At 43.6% G+C, this 19,110-nt stretch overlaps 1 protein-coding gene across 1 annotated transcript in view; it reads right to left on the reverse strand.

Annotated features, from left to right (window-relative positions):
- ANTXR2 (anthrax toxin receptor 2) overlaps positions 1 to 19,110 on the reverse strand; it is a gene marked incomplete at its 3' end in the record, with an annotated part of 59,056 nt that overhangs the window by 3,933 nt on the left and 36,013 nt on the right. The gene's annotated exons all lie outside the window — the stretch shown is intronic.

The following is a 19,110-nucleotide window of genomic DNA, read 5'->3' on the forward strand; positions in this document are numbered from 1 at the left end:
GAGCCGGGGCCTCTGAGCTGCACCAGGCATCAGGAGTGACTTCACAGAAGTCACCAAATGGGAGTGATTGCCTTGTGTTGTCATTTCCACCTCTGACAACTTGTAAGCCGTCAAGATACTTAGCTGCTACAGGGGTGAACCCTGTGGCTTTCAGAAACCAATTTTTGGTCATTTCAGACTGAGCTTTTTTTTCCCCCTCAATTTATGCTGCTTAAAATGACCAACAGTCTCCCGTGGGTACTGTGTTAATTACTATTTGGAAGTAATTCTAGGCTTCTCGATAGAGAGCTATCTGAGAAGGGAATATCCCTTCTCCGTTCCACGTAGCATAAAATACTCCCAAAAGTTTTCCATAAAATAAACTGAAGTTCAACTGTAAAAATAACATTGTTTTGTCTGTTCCATAAACATCTCTTTAGTCGTATGCAGACATTGTGGATAAAAATGTCGGATAATTATAAATGGTCAAGACTTTCTATAAATAGTACGTAAACACTGCATACAAATAGTATGTGGTTTACATTTTACAAATTAACCCTAGAAGAAAACAACACATGGCGAATGTTAAACATAAGAAGACTCTTCAGCTTCTCTGGCTTGGATTCCCAAGATTCAGACAGTTTATATTATGCATAGATGTAATTAAATAAAAATATAGATATCCATGAACTGAAATGATTAATCATTTATACCGTTCTTATATGTCATGAATTTTTATTCTGGCACAAATGCTTTAGTCAATATGGAGTTCAAAGCTATTTTAACTAATTTGGCTAATTTCTTCTTCAGTTTTAGTAAAAATGAAGTAGGTTGCTTCCGCTAAACGCAATTTTAAATGGTCTGTGTTATGAATAATTGATCTAACAGAAAGAATAACTCTAATTTACTTCTAATTATTACTGGGATAAGTGAATCAGAACAGATAAAAATAAAAAATTAATTCAGTTCCCTTCCAGCGCACTAAGTAAAGCAAACTGTATCGAGGCTTTTGTTAGTGATGAATTTTTTAAATGTGATGCTCTTTTTTTAATTGTTATTATTTTGGATGTTTTGCTTTGCCACTTTAATAAGAAATGCTGTGGGAAATTTCAGCATGACGATACTGCTCGCGTATGACTGGCACAACCACCCCACTGATTGCACTGCGAGAGGTTTTCATGCCGTGCCTTCTCCTGATCCGAGCAGGACTTCAGTACTTGCTGTGCTGTTGAAACACAGCCCAAATCCTGACAGGTGCCTCCCAAGAAGTGTGTGTGTTTAAAACCTTTGGGAGATTTGCGCATCATAAACACATCACACAAGGCGTTTTTCTGTCCAAGTTGCTAACCTACAGCCTAGTTGCGCTAACCCGGCTCTTCCCGGTGTCCTGGGGTCGCATCCTTCTGCGCCCTGGTCGTACCACTGCGTTAGCTCTGACTGTGCACTGTAACTGAATCGTAGACTATCTCAGGTTGGTAGGGAATAACTGAATTCAGCCCACAAATACTGAAGAATCCACAGCACACAAAGTATTTTCGGATGGCCACTTTCCAGTTAAGCACAAATTCAAAGAGGAAACGTCTCAAATGTTTCATTTTCCCACATTAACCCCATCTTTTTGAAGCACAACTTAGAGAAACAGGCCATAGGCTCCACGCCAGGTTTTGAACCTGGTTGCGCCCAAGGGCATTCACTCCGGTCACGTTTCCTGAACGTAACAGCCTTTCCACTTTTCCTGAACTTCCCTAGGTAACGGTGGGTGCCTGCCCACTGACTGATGGTGTAATTGGGATGATACTGCTTGGTTCAAAGCCTGCTAGCACAGCGAGAACCTTTCCAACTGCTCTTAAATCCAGAGGTAGTACACCAAGCAACTCTGATTTTTCATTTAAGGTACCGTGTTCTCTCGGAACCTGGATCCTTACATACCTCCTGCATTGTTCAACAGCGTCTAAACACACTGCAGGTTTTCCTCAGCTCTTTTATCTTTGGTTGGAACCATTTCTCTAGGCCCTTGTTGGGACTACAAAATTCCCACCAAGATCAAAAATAATTCTGCCTATGCACTAGCAAAGAAGTCCGGGATTTGGCCAGTCACAGTGGCTGCTACCGGGGTCGAATTTCCAAAACGCTATAAGATACTCGCCTTCTCCTCAATTCATTTCATTTTTAAACAGTGAATGCGAATCCTTGATTTCCTACGGGGTTTTTTTTGCTATCCAATCAACTCCCTTTCCTGCCTGGCAATATCATCCTTCCTCCTGAGCCGTGTGTGTTCTTGTCAGTCAGGAAGATTCTCTAACATCATTTCACAGTGTTTTTTATCCTCCGGCCGTGTGTTGATCTGCGCAACATGCTACCACCAGTCCCAAACCTACACCATTGAACAGGGCGATGCACCGGTGCCTGACCGGATGTTGCCAGCGCTCACAGGCGCTGTCTGAAATGTCATCTGCTCGGGCTGACCTTTTTTAGCCAAGCAACAAGGAAACAGAACACATTTGAAACTTCAGAAGCAAAGCCCAGTCCTGTTGAGCGTGCTCTCCCTATGCTGGCAGTACCTCCAACTGCTACGCACGTCTATGGTCACTCTCCTGTAGAAAAAAGCCTACACAAAAACACTGCCAAGTCCGCTAAACCAATTAATTATTTCATACAGATCTTCATTAAAGTAGGCTTCCACACATCCCTTAGATCTTTGGGAAACAAATTATTTTGTCTGCAGTAACGCTTCCGACACTCCTCCAGGCTGCCCCCCACACCCTGACAGGTTTGTCAGCGGAAATCCAGGTGCGCATCGTGGCTTACCCTGGAGGTGGATATTCTAACTCACGAAAATACTGCATTTCACGCTGTTTCCGTGTGTGAGAGTCAGCGTATCTTAGGAATTCCTGGACCTGTGACTTAGGCGTTGGGCTTTCTTGGCTTCCCTAGGAAAAGTCCAGCTTTCAAGACTTAACAGTAGATCCTGTTAAACTTCTCACTGTGTTTCTCTCTTACGCATTTAAGCTTGAAGCAAAAGTCACCCTTTTTTCTTCTACCTTCGCTGTGTTGTGCAGCAACCTACATACTCCTGTCGTGATAACTATTATTTTCTTATCTTTATAGGGATGGTTCTCTCTTGTCTTCATATGGAACATCTGTACTAGTTTTCTAGCAGTGATGTAGCTACCAGACGTGTGCTGTTTGCCACTGTGAGCTTGATGAGTCTCGGCTGAAACAGGCAAGGTTTGTTTAATTCAGCTACTGGGAAATGAAGCTGTTTTTTCAGACAGTCTTTGCTAGCAAACTGAGCAAAACAGGAACCTGAAAGACATTGGGATAAAACACCCCAGAAGAACACCTTAACCCATACTGAAGAAAAGGATCGTTGCGCATGTATCTTGTGGATCATTTCCTTGAACTAAGTTGCATGAGAAATTTTGTATAATAGCGAAGATTTCTAGGTGGATTAGTGCCCATGTTTACACCTTACACTTTGCAACACAGAGCTGGCCTCCGTGTCCACTGACAAGCTCCACTCAAGCGGACTGAGAAGCAGTAACACTACCACTACCATTTTCTACTAGAAACAGCAGCTTTGAATTCCAGCCCCACCAAGAAATGTTTGCTCGGCTGATGCGCTGTACAGGCCTGAGCGCTGCGTTCCGGCTGCATTCACTTGCCTGAGTATTTCACCTGGGATTCAGGAGTGAAAACAGTGAGCAGGGATGTCTGTAATCTGCTCTCTTACTTGCACTTGCCTGAATCCAGAGGAGTGGTGTGCTGAGCAGGCAGGGTCACCGGGACACAACATTTCAAGCTCTTTTTCTTACTCAGACTCGGGCACCAGGTAAAGGACAAACAATTCCTATTGGAGTGTGTGAGCTGGCGGAGACAGATTCTCAAAAGTGGCACAAAAATCACAGTCCAGCAGAAATGCCCAGGAAGAAACTTGCCCTTATCTGCACAGAAGCAGACCGCAAAGTCTGCTCAGTTACTACAGACAGTTGCTAAAATGGGGAGCTTACCTGTATTTTTAGGAGGTGCCACTGAGCAAGCCCCTGTCACCCTCTGGGTCTGAACTCTGCTGCCAGTGAGGTCTACAGACCTGCTCCTCAGGCAGAGCACGGCCTCTGAACGTTGTGCTGGCAACACTGGAGCCCCCAGAAAAGAGCAGCAGCAACACGTGTGTCTCAATGAGACCCGGGCCTCCAGCTCGCTGCCACGGACTGCGCTAAGCGTGGGTGTCGAGTCCCCGGTACCACGTACCACCTCGCTACTGTCAAGCGTTGCACACTGCGCTAAGCGCGGGTGTCGAGTCCCCAGTACGTGCCACCTCGCTACTGTCAAGCGTTGCATTCCCCCAACCTTTAGCTGTCAGGCGGTCTGACAGATATCCCAAGCAACAGGCTCACTGAACACATCAGCTATCAGTGCAGACACAGCGCAGTCCGACAACCGCTCTCCCTATCAACTTCCATTCTGATACACAGCTGCAGGGATGAGCCATTTGAGATTTTCATAGGAGTTGATCATACTCGCTCAGTTCTGGAAGCCACAGAGTGAACTCATACAGATAATTACCTCATCTTCAAAAGGATGAACCTGTCAACATACAAAATCGCTTCTTTCCTGAAATTGTCATGTCTGTGGGGTATAAGAAACGTATTCTTTCATTTCTTTAGCATCCACCTGTTTGATGGGCTGTGTGTACTCTTGATTCATATAAACACTACCCCTTCAAATTTGGAGTTCCAGAAACTAGGTGCCTCATTTTTTATGCTCGCACATTCACAATCATCCGAAAGAAAGATGCATACATAAATACATCTAGTGTTTACTAGAAACTGTCCACATGTGTGAGGCTTTTCGCTCAGCACTCTGCATAAACTGCAAATATTTTGAAAATAAAATGACATTCAGCAGTGATTCTGGTTTTTTGGGCACCTTCACTTCCCACTGGTGACTGTCAGTGTTTACTGAGTGTCAGGTTCCTTCAGTAACGCCCAAATCAGCCGAGAGCTGAACCAGCCTATGTCACCAGATAACATTTCTACATACTTGGGTCTCTGCTGGTATTTTTTTTCTGTAGACTGGAGGAATAAGGGTTGTTACTGTGGTGATTTTTTCATGACAGGTTTAGCTGTCAAGGGAAGGAGCAGCATAGATTTTGGTCAGCTGCTCCGTACCTTCAACCTCCCAGGTGGAAGTGATCAGAAGCGCCTCCAAAATGTTTCCATGGGCACTAAATGCTTCGTTTTGTAAGTCTGTATGGCAAGAACCCGCAGCAATTATTTTCGTGGTTTACATGATGACACCCATAGTATCTTAATAGCTTTCCAAAGGCTCAGGAACATTGCCTCTCCTTCTGATAAGGTGTGCAGGAGGAGAAGAGAGGGGAGAGGAGAGGAGAGGACAGGAGAGGAGAGGAGAGGAGTCAATGTTCTACTCTAGCACCAAAAGAAAGATGGTGCTGGCATGAGGCCCATGTTTGAACCCTCCGTGTGCTCAATTCACTGCAAATCTCGTCACACTCAGCCAGCCCAGCTATGCATAAGAGGGCAGACTGCCCCTGAAATAAAACAGACCTTCTGCCACAACCCTGTGTTTGCAGGGAAAGGTTAGGTTGATACTAGTTTTTTTTTACCAGCACAGAACAAAACCAAGTGTCGAGCTCTTGAAAGCTGCTGTGGAACAGAGAATCTCCTCAGGTCAACCCTGAATAAAACCCACAAAGAACAAGGAAGTGTAAATGTTGATGTTGCTGTAGCAACCCAGGAAGACATCCTCCAGTGCTCAGCTAAAACCTCACCTCTGCTGTGTGCCACATTCTGCATGGGTCAGGGTGCAGGTTTTACATCTGCACACACAGGAAGGGGAAGCAGAGCCCGAAGGTGATGATCAGAGGGCCTGATAACCAAGGCTCGCTCACTCTGTGTACAGTTACACCCGAGAATACCAGGAGTCAGCCAGCTTCTCGATATCTAGCTTGGAAAACGGCTGCAGGAAGAAGCCTCCAGGGAAAGGCAAGGGCACCCTTCACACTGTTCCTCAAAAACACAGCAGTGCCCAAATCCAGCATCTTTTTAAGGCTTTTAGCCAGGATGCTCATTCCTACTTTCTGATCACTTCTGACACAGCAGTTGAGTGGAATCGCAGAGATGGCAAACTTGAGCTAATAAGCATGTGTAATTAACATGCCATGCTGACACTCACACACTCTCGCTGCCTTTCATGTACCACAGGCCTAATGCACAATTTTCCAGTGGTCCATACTTTCACAGCTATTTCACTGTACCAGGAAAAACTGTGGGGTTTATTTACAGTTCATAGCTTGCTCAGTGTGGAAGGGATTTTGTTGTATTTTGTCTGAAGTATCACTTTTTGGATGAGAATCAATCGTGGAAAACTTAATCTGTAAAGAGCCTTTAGAAAATGTTCTTACTTCTGACCAAAGTTAACCACAAGACTCTTCCAACTTTAAACCGCAGCAGTCACGGCCCCACTGGCTATTTTAATAAGCAATTTACCAAAAAAACTTGAGAAGTCCCAACAATTGCAATTCTTTCTTTCCTCTACGCCCACTGCTGCTTTATTGTTACAGAAGAGGAACGTGGCCCGCTGCCATATGCCAACTACAGCTCTGGCCTAAAGAGTTTCCTACCCCATGAAATACAGCTGACATTTCAATCCACAGTAACCTATTTGCAAGGTATTCATTTGCTCCTTACTTTATGAGTATCCAATAAAAGACTGCCATTTAATGACCCATTAAAAAAGATGAAAAAATTAAATAAAATCATGAAAGGCATTTGCTGGAAGTAATAAATAATTTACCTCCAATTTTCACACACTGAAAATTAAACTGGCAACTGCTCAAAAAGTTATTAAAATTATGGTGACAAAGGTATTTTAGAAACAAGTGCCAACATTAAAATAGCTGTACATAACAAGTAAGGAAGAAAGTAGATCTGTGTATTTGAAAGGGTGCTTTCCCTTAAAAAAACTGTCTCTGTGAATTAATACATAGCCTTACTACGCAGTTAATATTGGTAACCCAGTAGTGTGTGTGTGTTTGTGTGTGTGTGTTCTAAATATATCTGTACACACACATGCACCTGTGTTTGCATTCATACATAAACGTATAGAGAAATCACACCCTGGGAGATCAGTGACAGTGGTGGGGGAAGGGTTTGGTGGAGTTTTTACAAGGGCCTGTAGTGACAGGACAAGGGGGAACGGGTTTAAGTTGAAAGCGGGGAGGGTTAGATTGGATATCAGGAAGAAGTTCTTCCTGAAGAGGGTGGGGAGGCACTGGGACAGGTTGCCCAGAGAAGCTGTGGATGCCCCATCCCTGGATGTCTTCAGGGCCAGGCTGGATGAGGCTTGGAGCAACCTGGTCTAGTGGAAGGTGTCCCTGCCCATGGCAGGGGGGTTGGAACTAGATGGTCTTTAAGGTCCCATCCAACCCAAACCGTTCTGTGATTCTCTGATTCTGTGAATTCCCAATTTAAGCCTGATTTTTTGCATCACTTTACTCCCCGTGTAATTTGCCATTCCCGACACAGCAGGCTGGCAGCACAAAGGTGCGCCATCGTCACCACACTTTATGTGGCTGGTCACCTGAAGGGTGGGGAAACGGGAACGTACTGCGAGCGACAACGGCAGGCTCAGGTTTTTAGCACAGAAATATTCACCGCTGTTCAGAGCGGGAGCAAATACGAGGGCTCATCCAGTGCAAGTAGTTTGTGGTTTAGCGTTTGAAGGAAAAGCTGCGTTGCCAAACAACGCTGACCTCAGCTCAGGAGGTGGACTGCAATTTTCAGTGCCAGGGGAGGTAGCCTCTGTCATGCCACCCCTCATTTTCTGCCCGACGGTTAAAAAGCAGGTGTAGTGGTGTACACGGGGAGACAACTAATGCTCAGCTGTAAGGGAGGGGAGACAGCCCTAAGACTGAGCAATAGGTGATGGGGTCTCAGTGGGGTCAGCTCCAATCTCACGGTATGGACACAGGGGTTTCATTTGACCAACTTGAGTTTGCAATCACTGGCCGTTATTTGCTGGACATACAACTCGTATTTACCCACACATTCTCCAAAACCAAAGCACAAAGTATCCTTGCCCCTGTTCTCAGTTAACAGACACTCCAGAACCACCAGTCTGACTCTCTGCATCTAGGGGCATGTCCCTGAAGCAGGAGGAGATGACACAAAGCCCAGAGGAAGGTATTTCAAGTCCATGCTTTGGTTTTGTTGTTCTTCCTAGATGAAAAGCCCTAGCCATGTAAAACCAGCAAGTTCCCTTGCAGCAGCGTCACAAACCTTGCCTGGCAAATGTTCAGCGCAGCTCCACTGTGCCAAGAGTCATCTACGCCTGGGAAGCTGTGCTGGTTTTGGCTGCGACAGAGTTAATTTTCTTCACAGTAGCTGGTATGGGGCTGTGTTTTGGATTTGTGCTGAAAACGGTGTTGCTGGTAACACAAGGAAGTTGTAGTTACTGCTGAGCAGTGCTTGCACAGCGTCGAGGCCTGTTCTGCTCCTGACACGACCTCACCAGTGAGTGGGCTGGGGGTGCACAAGAAGATGGGAGGGGACACAGCCAGCACAGCTGACCCCAACTGGCCAAAGGGACATTCCAGACCACATGATGTCATGCTCAGCAATAAAAGCTGTGAGAAGGAAGGGTGGGACGTTTGAAGTTACAGCATTTTTCTTCCCAAGTAACTGTAATGTGTGATGGAGCCCTGCTTTCCTGGAGATGGCTGAACACCTGCCTGCCGATGGGAATTGGGGAATGGATTCCTTGTTTTGTTTTGCTTGTGTGCATGGCTTTTGCTTTACCTACTAAACTGCCTCATTCTCAACCCACGAGTTTTCTCACTTCTACTCTTCCAATTCTTTCCCCCATCCCACCGGGGCAGGGTAGGGGAGGAGGGAGCGAGTGGCTCCCTGGTGCTTAGTTGCTGGCTGAGGTTAAACCACAACAAAACCATAGGAAACAGCTTCCTTCAGTCGATGGGAATTTTAGTGGAGACTGTTAGGAACCTGCAGTTATGCTAAGTGGTCAGAGTTTTCCTCCCACCAACCACACAGGCATGAAAAGGAATATTTAATGATTTTCCCAAGGATGGTAAGACCTGCACTCTATGTAAATCATTATGGTGTGCTGGGGTTTGCTAAAGAATTAATATGAACTCTTTCTTTTCTTCTTTGGTTCCTCCCGCCCCGTCCTTTCTTGGTATACCTTAGCACTGACGTAAACTCAGATTACAGTTCTCTCAGGATCCCCTCCTGTTACCCCAAAACTGTCTAGGTTTCTCAGCAGTGTCCTACTTGGCTTTGGCTTTCCAAGGCAAACGGAAGTGCAAAAATACCAAAGTATTTCACTGCTGGGAGGTGCTTATGAATTTGAAAGAACTGGAAGCCAGCAATGAATTAGCTCTGATCTCATGAAATCATGGGAACCTGCAGTAACAGGGTATGAAATGTCATTATTATGTTAAATTAGTCTATTAATTCAGCTCAGGATACTATGTCCACTGCATAATATTAAGCACTTAGTTCTGCTCACGCACTCTTTCTTAATGCTCTGGGAACACTGTGTGCCCTACTGAGGAATGTGAAGGACTGCATTAGAAATTACTACTGATCTTAACATCAGATCCATATGTCTTAGGAACCACTTAGCCTATACAATTCATTGAGGATGTTTCCATCTGTGAATAGTTCCCATTATAATCTAATGGTGTCAAACTAAATGTATTTCTAAAATATTTTCAGAAGTTAATATTTATAACAGACATTAAGCCTAATCCAGACATATTTCTGGTTTCCCCTTAACCTGAGTTTATTTCTCTAGTTTGTGGGTTTTTCTGAGGGGGGGCGGGGGGGAATATTGTACCATGTGAGGGACCAGTGACTGGTAACCATACTCTTTCTTTATGTTTTGTTGGAACAAAATGCTTGCACAGGGGGAAAAAAAAAAGTGCTAAAAAAAAAATTGCTAAGTCTCAGTGACTTTGGAAAGAAAGGAATTCGTCCAGATGGGAAAGCATCTGATTCATGTCTGCTCTCTTTACCTGGAACTACTGGGGAAGAACAGCTGTTTATGTGGAAGGACAATGTTAATATCAAATCAATGGCCTTAATTAGCTGTGAGCACATCTATGATGGAGAAGTATTCCAGTCACCTGAGCAGAGAGGCTCTGGAATGAGAACAGGTGAAAACAACCTTATTTGTAGATGGCATCCTACCGGTTTGTGAGCATAAGGAACTCACATGGCTGATAGGGGTGGCAGGAAGTTAAAAGGGGGTAAGGCATTTCTCACTTCCTCTTTTTTTTTCATTATCCCTTCTGTGTTAGAGAACTCTGTTTCTGTGTGTATGGAAGAGAGAAAAGCTTTAGGAAGGCTGACGAGCCAAACGAAGCCCATTGTTTGTCCTGATACCTCCTTTTGCAACAGTGGAGTGCCTGTTCTTCTTTATCGAGCACCTACTAAGGTAAAGCTGTACACCTGGCTGCTGAGAGGTAACTAGTCCTGTGGGTTTATTGTGCTTCTGCCTTTTTATAGTAGTGACTAGTATTATGTGGAATCTGAAGCATCTTAGCCAACAAGCTACCTCTTAACTGAGAAATTCTATTGAATCCTAATTTTAACTGCTCCCCTCTTCTCTGGACAAGGTGTTCTTCAAGGAACATGTAGTCCCGCTGCACTTTATAGACTGAGGATGAAACTTTGGGGACCCACACCTGGATATTTAAACAAGATGTCTAACTTTCAAGTGGCGAAGTACTCATCACATACACTGCCCCTACATTAATGAGCAATCCAGTTCTGTGGCCAAATTAATCTCTTGTTTTATGTGTCACAAAGGTTGTGATAAGTCTATTTAGATAATAATACCACACAAAGAAGATGAATGTAGCTCCTTAGTTGGAAAGAGAACAGAAAATACTCAACACACCCCATGAAATATTAATCCTTTTTTAAATGACTCTGAGAGATACACAAGTCCAATCTGTACAGTAATGATCTCCTTCATCTGGTTTTCAGCTACACAGTTCCATTCCACGAGAAAACTCAGTGAAGTTACACACAACTTTTCTTAATACTCCTTATGGTAGACAAACAAGTGTTTGACTCAACAAATCTGACGAAGTTATGGGCTTATCTGAACCAACAGGTCATCTCTGTTTACCTACATGCTCTGCAAATCAGGTGGCTTTGTGTATTTGAGTATCTGTAAGCAGCTTGTGTGAGAAAGATACCTGGTGAGACTTGTGAAGAGCATCGCTTAAATAGGTGTTCAGGCTTATTTTGTAATAACGCATTCAGAATTTCTTATCTACTCTATTTTCTTTCCATCTGGTAAAAGGAGTGCAGAAAGACAAAGGCTAATTTTAACTTACAATTGTTACTGAGTTACCAAATAACACAGGATTGAAAGGTCACAGTGTAGGATGAGCACAGCAGTGATTTTCAGTTCTTAAATATGCGCGTTGTAGGCAGTGTGACTGTTGGATGGAAACTGTGTGGATGAGAGGTATGACGGTGGCTGCTGTAGTCTGTTATGCCAACACTGAGCTAGCAAGATGTGAAAACTGGTGCTGGGTTAGGTCTAAATATTATCTTATTGCCTGCTTGGCTTTTTTTTAATGCTTGCAGCGTTAGAAGGAAGTACAACTATATAATCTTAACAATAAGTTAATGACACTTTTTGTGTGGGAATGTGAATCTGCTTATCATTCACGCCCAGCCCCCACTCGCACACATTTCCAAAGGCATTCATATGCCTCCTTCGAGAGAACTAATGATACTGTTTCAGCTCTCGTTCTATTTAGATATTTATTTCATATTTGCTTGAAGAATCAGGCCAATGTTTTTGAAAGCACATTTAACTATACCATATGCCTACTTAAATCATCCCTATCAAACAAGTTGTAGGATGATGCTCTGGTTCATTCTGTTCTGTTTTCCCTTCCTTCACAATGTGTTTATGTGTATTTATCCAATTTGTTCTGTTCCTCTTGCCAAATTGCAGGTTTGAGATCTCAGCTATGCAGGGGCAGCTGTGCTATTGTTGATGCCTTACAAAACAAAGGTCACAGACTGAGCCCGTATCACTAGAACTAATGACAGCTGCATGTTAACCATTATGGGGTAGCCACAGAACGAGCCGGGTTCACGGATGCTCAGGAGCGGGAATAAATCTTACCTTGCCCTTTGGTGAGCAAGAACTCAAGTCTCGTTTTGAGAAGTAATTTTTATGCAAATTAGCCTCTTGCAAAATATCCTGCTGTTTATTTAATTTATTGACATACTTCCTCCCTCTCTCTGGAAAAAAAGAAACTTTAAACAGCCCCACCACAAAAAGCCAAAATCTGAAAAACAGAATGACAGCTAAGTTGGAAGGAAGGATCTCTTCTGCATGTAACTAACCTTGGATTTTCTCAATTTTGAGACTGATAAGAATCACCAGCTGTTCCAATCTAGGAAGCTATTGACCACATAAAGAAGTAGGCGACATTTCCTTCAAAAGAAGGTTGTTTCCAAACCCAGCCCAGCAACTCCAAGTAATGAAACAGCAGGGCGGGACTGTTTCAAATGCCCTTTGTTTAGTAAGAGAGATCAATCTGCAAGGCTTGTGCATTCAAAACTATTTGCCCCTTGGGTGGCCTGACATATTATTCCTTCTTCTCCTGCTGCCTTTCAGACCAGAAGCCAAGAGTCCAAAGTTATTTAAAAGGGTGTTTCTTAGAGCTACATGTAGCTTTTGAAATAGCAAAGAAGAGGGAATGTAATAGCTGGAGCAGACTAACGAGATGAGGCACATGTCTGCAGACACAGCTCTGAGACTATACAGCTGCCTTTGAGGCTGCCTGTCTAAGGCTACTTCACCAGCGTGCTGTTAATTATTTAAAAGAGAGCACTGGGGAAACTACCATCACATCTGTCACCCACATGCAGGCAGAACCTTCACTCATTGCAGGACCAGATGTGTTTATTTGAAACATGTACTAACTAGCTACTTAATGGGTTAGAATTATTAGCCAGGAGTTAATTAGGCAAACATATTAAACACCAGTCACCTTACAGAGCATCGCTGCTTTACCGCTGCTTTTACTTCATTAGAGACATTATCAACCACAGGACAAAAGGAGGGAAACAGTAAAGATCCCATAGAGGACCTGCAGTAAAACAACAGATTTATGAAATCTGATCACCGTACGCGAATGAGAACTGCAGTGCTCCAGGTAACTGCCTTAACTGTGTGCCTCTTAATGCTGTGAGTATACTAGCACATGGGAGGAAGCAGGGAGGTGTCTTTAAGGACCTACAGGTGTTGGAGAAAAGGGAATTAACAGTGGAAAAGGCTTTTTTCTTAGTACAGTCAAGTCAAACTTGAAAAAGGATGGTTTCGCTGCCTCTGCGTATATCAGACGTACCCCTGAAGATGGAAGCACTTGCGTGGCATCCTGCCCGCATGATGAATGCAGAAATGCTGCTGGCCAACGCAATGTGCCCCTGTTCCTCAAGAAATGAAACTCTAGTAGTTCTTAAATTTCTAGCTCCCAGGTTCATGCCACAAGAAGCAGTGGATGGAGTAAAGGCATAATATGCTGTATCTCTGGGCTAGTTGGGTCAGTGGGGGGAATAGTTAGGGTCCTTTGTTAGAAGCCTGCCATGACAACCATTTTGTAGAACACCTTTCAGCTGCTTTCGAATGAGAGCAGCTGTCTAGAAGCCAAATGAGGTAATTTGCAGAATGGAGCCCACAATCCATTCATCTTCCCTGTGTCTGTTTGCTTTCATGTGTCCATGCTCTTCCTCTGAAATCTGGTGCTGGTATTAATAAAAATGATCCTCAGAAACCAGAAAGCAAGACTCAAAGTACCACTGTTCCACTGTCATGGAAACATCTTCCATGCAAAGCACCTAGAATTAAATATGAAGCACGCGCTTCCTCTTTGTACTGAGAGATTGTTTCCCAGGGAGGCAGAAACTGAGGGCAAGAGTGACAGTTGGCGCATGAATTCCTGGGTTCTCAACTCATTTTAATTTTCAGCTGCATAGCTGCTGTAAAGAATGTTCCAGGCCCCCGTAGTTGTGAGCAGGAACTTCTCGGTGCATCATGTAAACTGCAAGGAATAGGTTTTCAATAGACTCCAACAGTACTGTTTAAACTATTTTTACATTAATTTGTCAGAAAGCCATAGGAAGAAATGCACTGGATTCACAAGTCCACTTCTCCAACTGTGCGGAGCTACAAGCTCTTCAGGAGACAGAACCTTGGCTTCCCTTAAGCCCCTATGGAGAGATGCTCAAAGCCATGTGTAACTTGCAGTTTGTGGTTAACTCCTGTTGTCCTCGACTCTCAGCCCTGCATGTGTTCCCCAGCAAAAAGCAGAGCAGCTGATTCTGCCCTCAATCCATACTTCAGAGATGAAGATCATACTGCCAAAACTTTGGCCACAGAGAAAAAGCTCTTGCCTGTGTTCAGGCTATCACAGGCTACAAAAAAATGGCATAAAGAAAGAAATGGAGCTTGTTTTAGTGGTAGCTCAAACAAAAATAGACAGAGGGCAGGCAACAAACTGTCAAATATAAACAGCCAGATAACATTACTAAACATTCCAGGACTTAATTCCAAACACAATTTACTAAAAGTGAAACAGAACCCAAAAAATAAAATTCTTTTCATGCATAGAGAAGTTCAGAAAGAGGAAGATGCATGGCTGCAATAGGTGGTTAAGCTAGTTCCTGAAACGGGTTACTTAAAGGCTGAGGATGCTGCATAAAGTAAGGAGATGGTTACTGCTTTCTTCCTTCATCTTTTATTCCAAAGGGCTAAGGGATGATACCTGAGTTGTAACAACGGGACCAAAAAGAAACCAGGGATAAACCAGGAACAAAAACTATTAAAATCCAAAGACCTGAGAAGTGACAGTGCAGAAAGCACACAATGCTGTTCATGCTCCTGAGTTCCCTCTGAGCTGCCATCCTATTCACAAACGAGTGCAAAACAAGCAAAGCAGCTGTTGTCAACAGGAAGAACAAAGCCTTGAATGACACAGGCTCCTCCTGTGAGAAGTCTGGTTAAAAGCCAAGTAACAGCATGTCTCAAGGTAGCGCTTGCAGCTCCAACATAAAGCAATGTGCTTAGTCCTAGGGATCATTTCCCACTATGTTTTCTTTCTAGGACAAACGTGCTTACTTTTTCTTACAGCTGGAAGAGTCCGAGTTATTTATTCTCCAGTTACAGTCAGGCTCTCGTAAGACTTGCTCAATAAGGTTAACTTTTTCCTCAGTAACTCCTTATTGGAATGTCTGGATAGGAAGTACATTTACAGTTACCACTAAACTTATGAACTTGTGCTGTTGCCAAGAGCTCCTACTACCAGCAATACATGTAAAAAAATCTGGTCATCACTAACATGTCTCATGCATCGCTGTGTGCTTTGTTTCAAGTGAACTGCACACTGGGGACTAAACTCAATCTCTTTGAAACTGGAGGCAACCAAGAATTTGGGAATACAAGCCTGGCAATTTTCTTTCCTACCACACAAAAAATAATTCCTATTAATCTTTGCTCTGTAAGTGCCACCAGCTGTTCATGCTGGACAGGATGTAGGAAGGGATATATGCAAGCTGAAGCCAACGGGATTTGAATAGAGGGCACGTAAGGTCATTAAAAAAAGAGTCGTGCAGGCTGTAGCACCTCTGCATGCGCTCTGATCGTAAACTCAAGGTAACCGAGCAAGGTTTCACGTGCACTCAGGTTTGTGTTGGGATCTGTTCCTTTGGCCTTGGTTATCCCTTGATCTTATAAGCCCAAGGAGAAAGATACTGCCCACTTCTGTCCTAGGGCACCCTTCAGACAGGTAGAGTCAAGTGCCGTTCACTGCAAGGGTGTCAAAATGTCGCTCAACTGAGAGACGGAAACCATGGGATACCTGAATGAACGCAGTGACCCCACTTAACCCGACGCTTGCCTTTTTGTTGGTGTTTTGAATCACGTAACCAACTTTTCAAACATGTGCTCAGACACAGTCAATTCAGACAGACTTAGTCAATGTGTTTCAAGTTACGACGAGGTTATGTATCTTGTTGGACCTAGAGGTGAATGCTCATTTCCTTTTCTGAGCTAATCTTAGAGCACTGTATGAATTCAAGTGCAGGATGCATGAAGGCGGAAGCTGGCCGGCAACACTGCAGCTGCATTAAAAAATAAACTTCTGTAGTTCTCTGAACTATTTTAAGAACAATGATGATTTCTCAGCCTGTTGGTTCATTCTGAGTAATTCACCAACTAGCCTAGAGCTAACCTTTCTTGCTTTGCTTAGGTGTGTATCTACACAAGATCAAATTGGATTTTTCCAGTAGGCAACAGCAAATCCAAAATCTTACTGTACAATGAGAAACAAGAGTTCAAACAAACTGAGATAGTTAAGTAGTAGACATGTAAACATTCACCACAAATATCTTGGCAAAATAGTGTACTGTTCCGCCAGCTCAAACTTTTATTATTGTCATCCACTCACCAAATAGAAGAGAATTTGTAAATGTTCAGGAAGTGAGAGAATTGTATATTGTTCTGATAGCCTTTCTGTTGAAGGCAGAGGGGATTTCACCACTGGCTTAAAGGAACAGAAACCATCTCTTTGAAGACAAACCTACAGATACATTCTGAATGCGTACTCTAAGATTTTAGAGCAAAATGAGGAGAACAAAAGCGAAGGTAGCACAAGAACATGGATTTATCATAGAATCATAGAATGGTTGGGGTTGGAAGGGACCTTAAAGATCATCCAGTTCCAACCCCCCTGCCATGGGCAGGGACACCTTCCACTAGACCAGGTTGCTCCAAGCCTCATCCAGCCTGGCCTTGAACACTTCCGGGGATGGGGCATCCACAGCTTCTCTGGGCAACCTGTCCCAGTGCCTCCCCACCCTCTCCGGGAAGAAATTCTTCCTGATATCCAATCTAAACCTCCCCACTTTCAATTTAAACCCGTTCCCCCTTGTCCTGCCACTACAGGCCCTTGTAAAAAGTCCCCCCCAGCTTCCTTGTAGCCCCTTCAGGCACTGGAAGGGGCAATAAGGTCTCCTCGGAGCCTTCTCTTCTCCAGGCTGAACAAGCCCAACTCTCTCAGCCTGTCCCCATAGCAGAGGGGCTCCAGCCCTCGGAGCATCTTCGTGGCCTCCTCTGGACTCGCTCGAAGCAGTCTATATCCGGTTTATAAAAACTATACTAGTTTTTTCTGTATTAGCCTTCCAAAGAGACAAGGACTCTGTTTTGTTTCCAAAGTACAGTGACTACAGAAACACTGCAAGAACACAGAGGTCAAAGAAATCTCTGATTTCGTTTGACTTCCTTGAGCTGTGGCAGGACAGCAAATTTCAAGCCTGAGCTAAAAAGGGGAAATAATTTTCCTCTAATATCCTGCAAGATCCTAAAAATACATGGATTTTAAATGGTCAGTGCAGTAGAATCTGAGTCCATTTCAGTAAACCAGCTAAGTTGTAATGTTACATTTGCGCTCACACTCTATGTGAGCTCTCAACGTACATGAAGCGAAGCAATTCAACTTTCTTGGGTTTATCTCATCTTTCTTCCCGCAGATTGTGCATTGTTCTTTTCCTTTCTGGATTATTTCAATACTTTCTAACATTTTTTTACACTGCATAGGTTGCTCGTGTAGAAATCCCAAGTACTTCTCATGAGTTAACTAATCAGGGATCTTTTAAAATGAGCTGGTTTTGTAAGCAAACTATGTCATTTTGCACTTTGGAAGTGGCACGACAAGAAGGTATTTCAAATGGCACAAGCAGCACAGTCATGTTGCCACAAAACCTAAGGATACCACAACCATCTGTTACAAGGCACTGTGAAAAAATACAGGCTTTGAAAAGAATGCTTGGTTAAATCTACAGCTGGCGTTTTGGAGACTCCTAACTAAAGGTAGCCAGCAGCTGGAAAGAAAGTAGAAATACACAATGGCATAAGTCCAGGAGCCCAGGGGTTTACCAACCCAACATCTCTGGTACTCTGGTATTTTATCTAGTACGCATGGGTTTCTATAGTTTGGCATGTGAAAATTCATCAGTCAGCAAGCAGTGTCTTCAATTAGAAAAATATAATGAAACCTCAGTCTTTACCGCTTACCCAGAAACAAATGCAGGTTTCAAAGTCACAGCTAACTTCGCTTGTGTTGCTCTTAATTCCACTAAAAAGAGCAGACGGGTTGTTGCTACATTAGTGACTAATATTAGCTCCACTACATGAGGAATTACTGGGAGTTATCCAGCAATAGTCTGAGCTGTGCCAATGGAAAGTCAAGAGTTCAAGTATGTACATATCTTTCATAGCTGTCAGTCTTCTGCACAGCAAACTGTTTATCTCTGGGCCAAAGCTGGAGCTACTTCAATATCAGGTTATGGCATTATATTTCACATCGTAACTTGAAATGGTTTTTGTTCTGTGAACCGGTAGAACTTCATGTGTATTGTTCATGCATTCCTTAGAAACACTGCTGAGAAGGCACGTGCCGTAATTAGGTGCTTGATCTACACTGCAATTACAATATGGTGTGTTGTCTATTTCAATAATGCTTCACAGGCCAAACGAGCTCTTCACAGAATAAGGAAAAAGTGCCGCATATTCAAATAACTTCCACTGTGCTTTAATCTATTTCAATAAATATTCTATGCGTTTCACAGTGATTTGGCAGGATAGGCTGTTTACATACTCTGACTAACAGCATGTGGAAAAGCATTTACAGCTCCAGGTCTTGGGGTGTGTAATACTGTGAGTCTGATTTGCTTCGTTCTTCTAAGCAAAGTGGAGTTACCTTTACACTAGTTACAGTGCACTACAACTGGAGTACTAGTTCTTCTAGTGTTAAGGGAACTCCACGGAAAGAGTTGGCACGGAGAGGAGGGGTTCTTAACCTGGCCGATTTACGTAATTCTGATCACAAAATCCGTTCTCTTACAGCTGCACGTGGCGCTGATTTGTTTTAGCTAGGACAGCAGTTTGTTACAGCTGCTTTGTCGTACAGCTGGCACGCCACCACACGCAGCCTAGCTCATCTGAGAACAGCGCAGCCGCACTGTGCAACACAAAGGGACGTAGGTCTAACAAATT

This window comes from Eurypyga helias, unplaced genomic scaffold (assembly GCF_000690775.1).
Source record: "Eurypyga helias isolate BGI_N326 unplaced genomic scaffold, ASM69077v1 scaffold3283, whole genome shotgun sequence".
Classification (NCBI taxonomy): Eukaryota; Metazoa; Chordata; class Aves; order Eurypygiformes; family Eurypygidae; genus Eurypyga; species Eurypyga helias.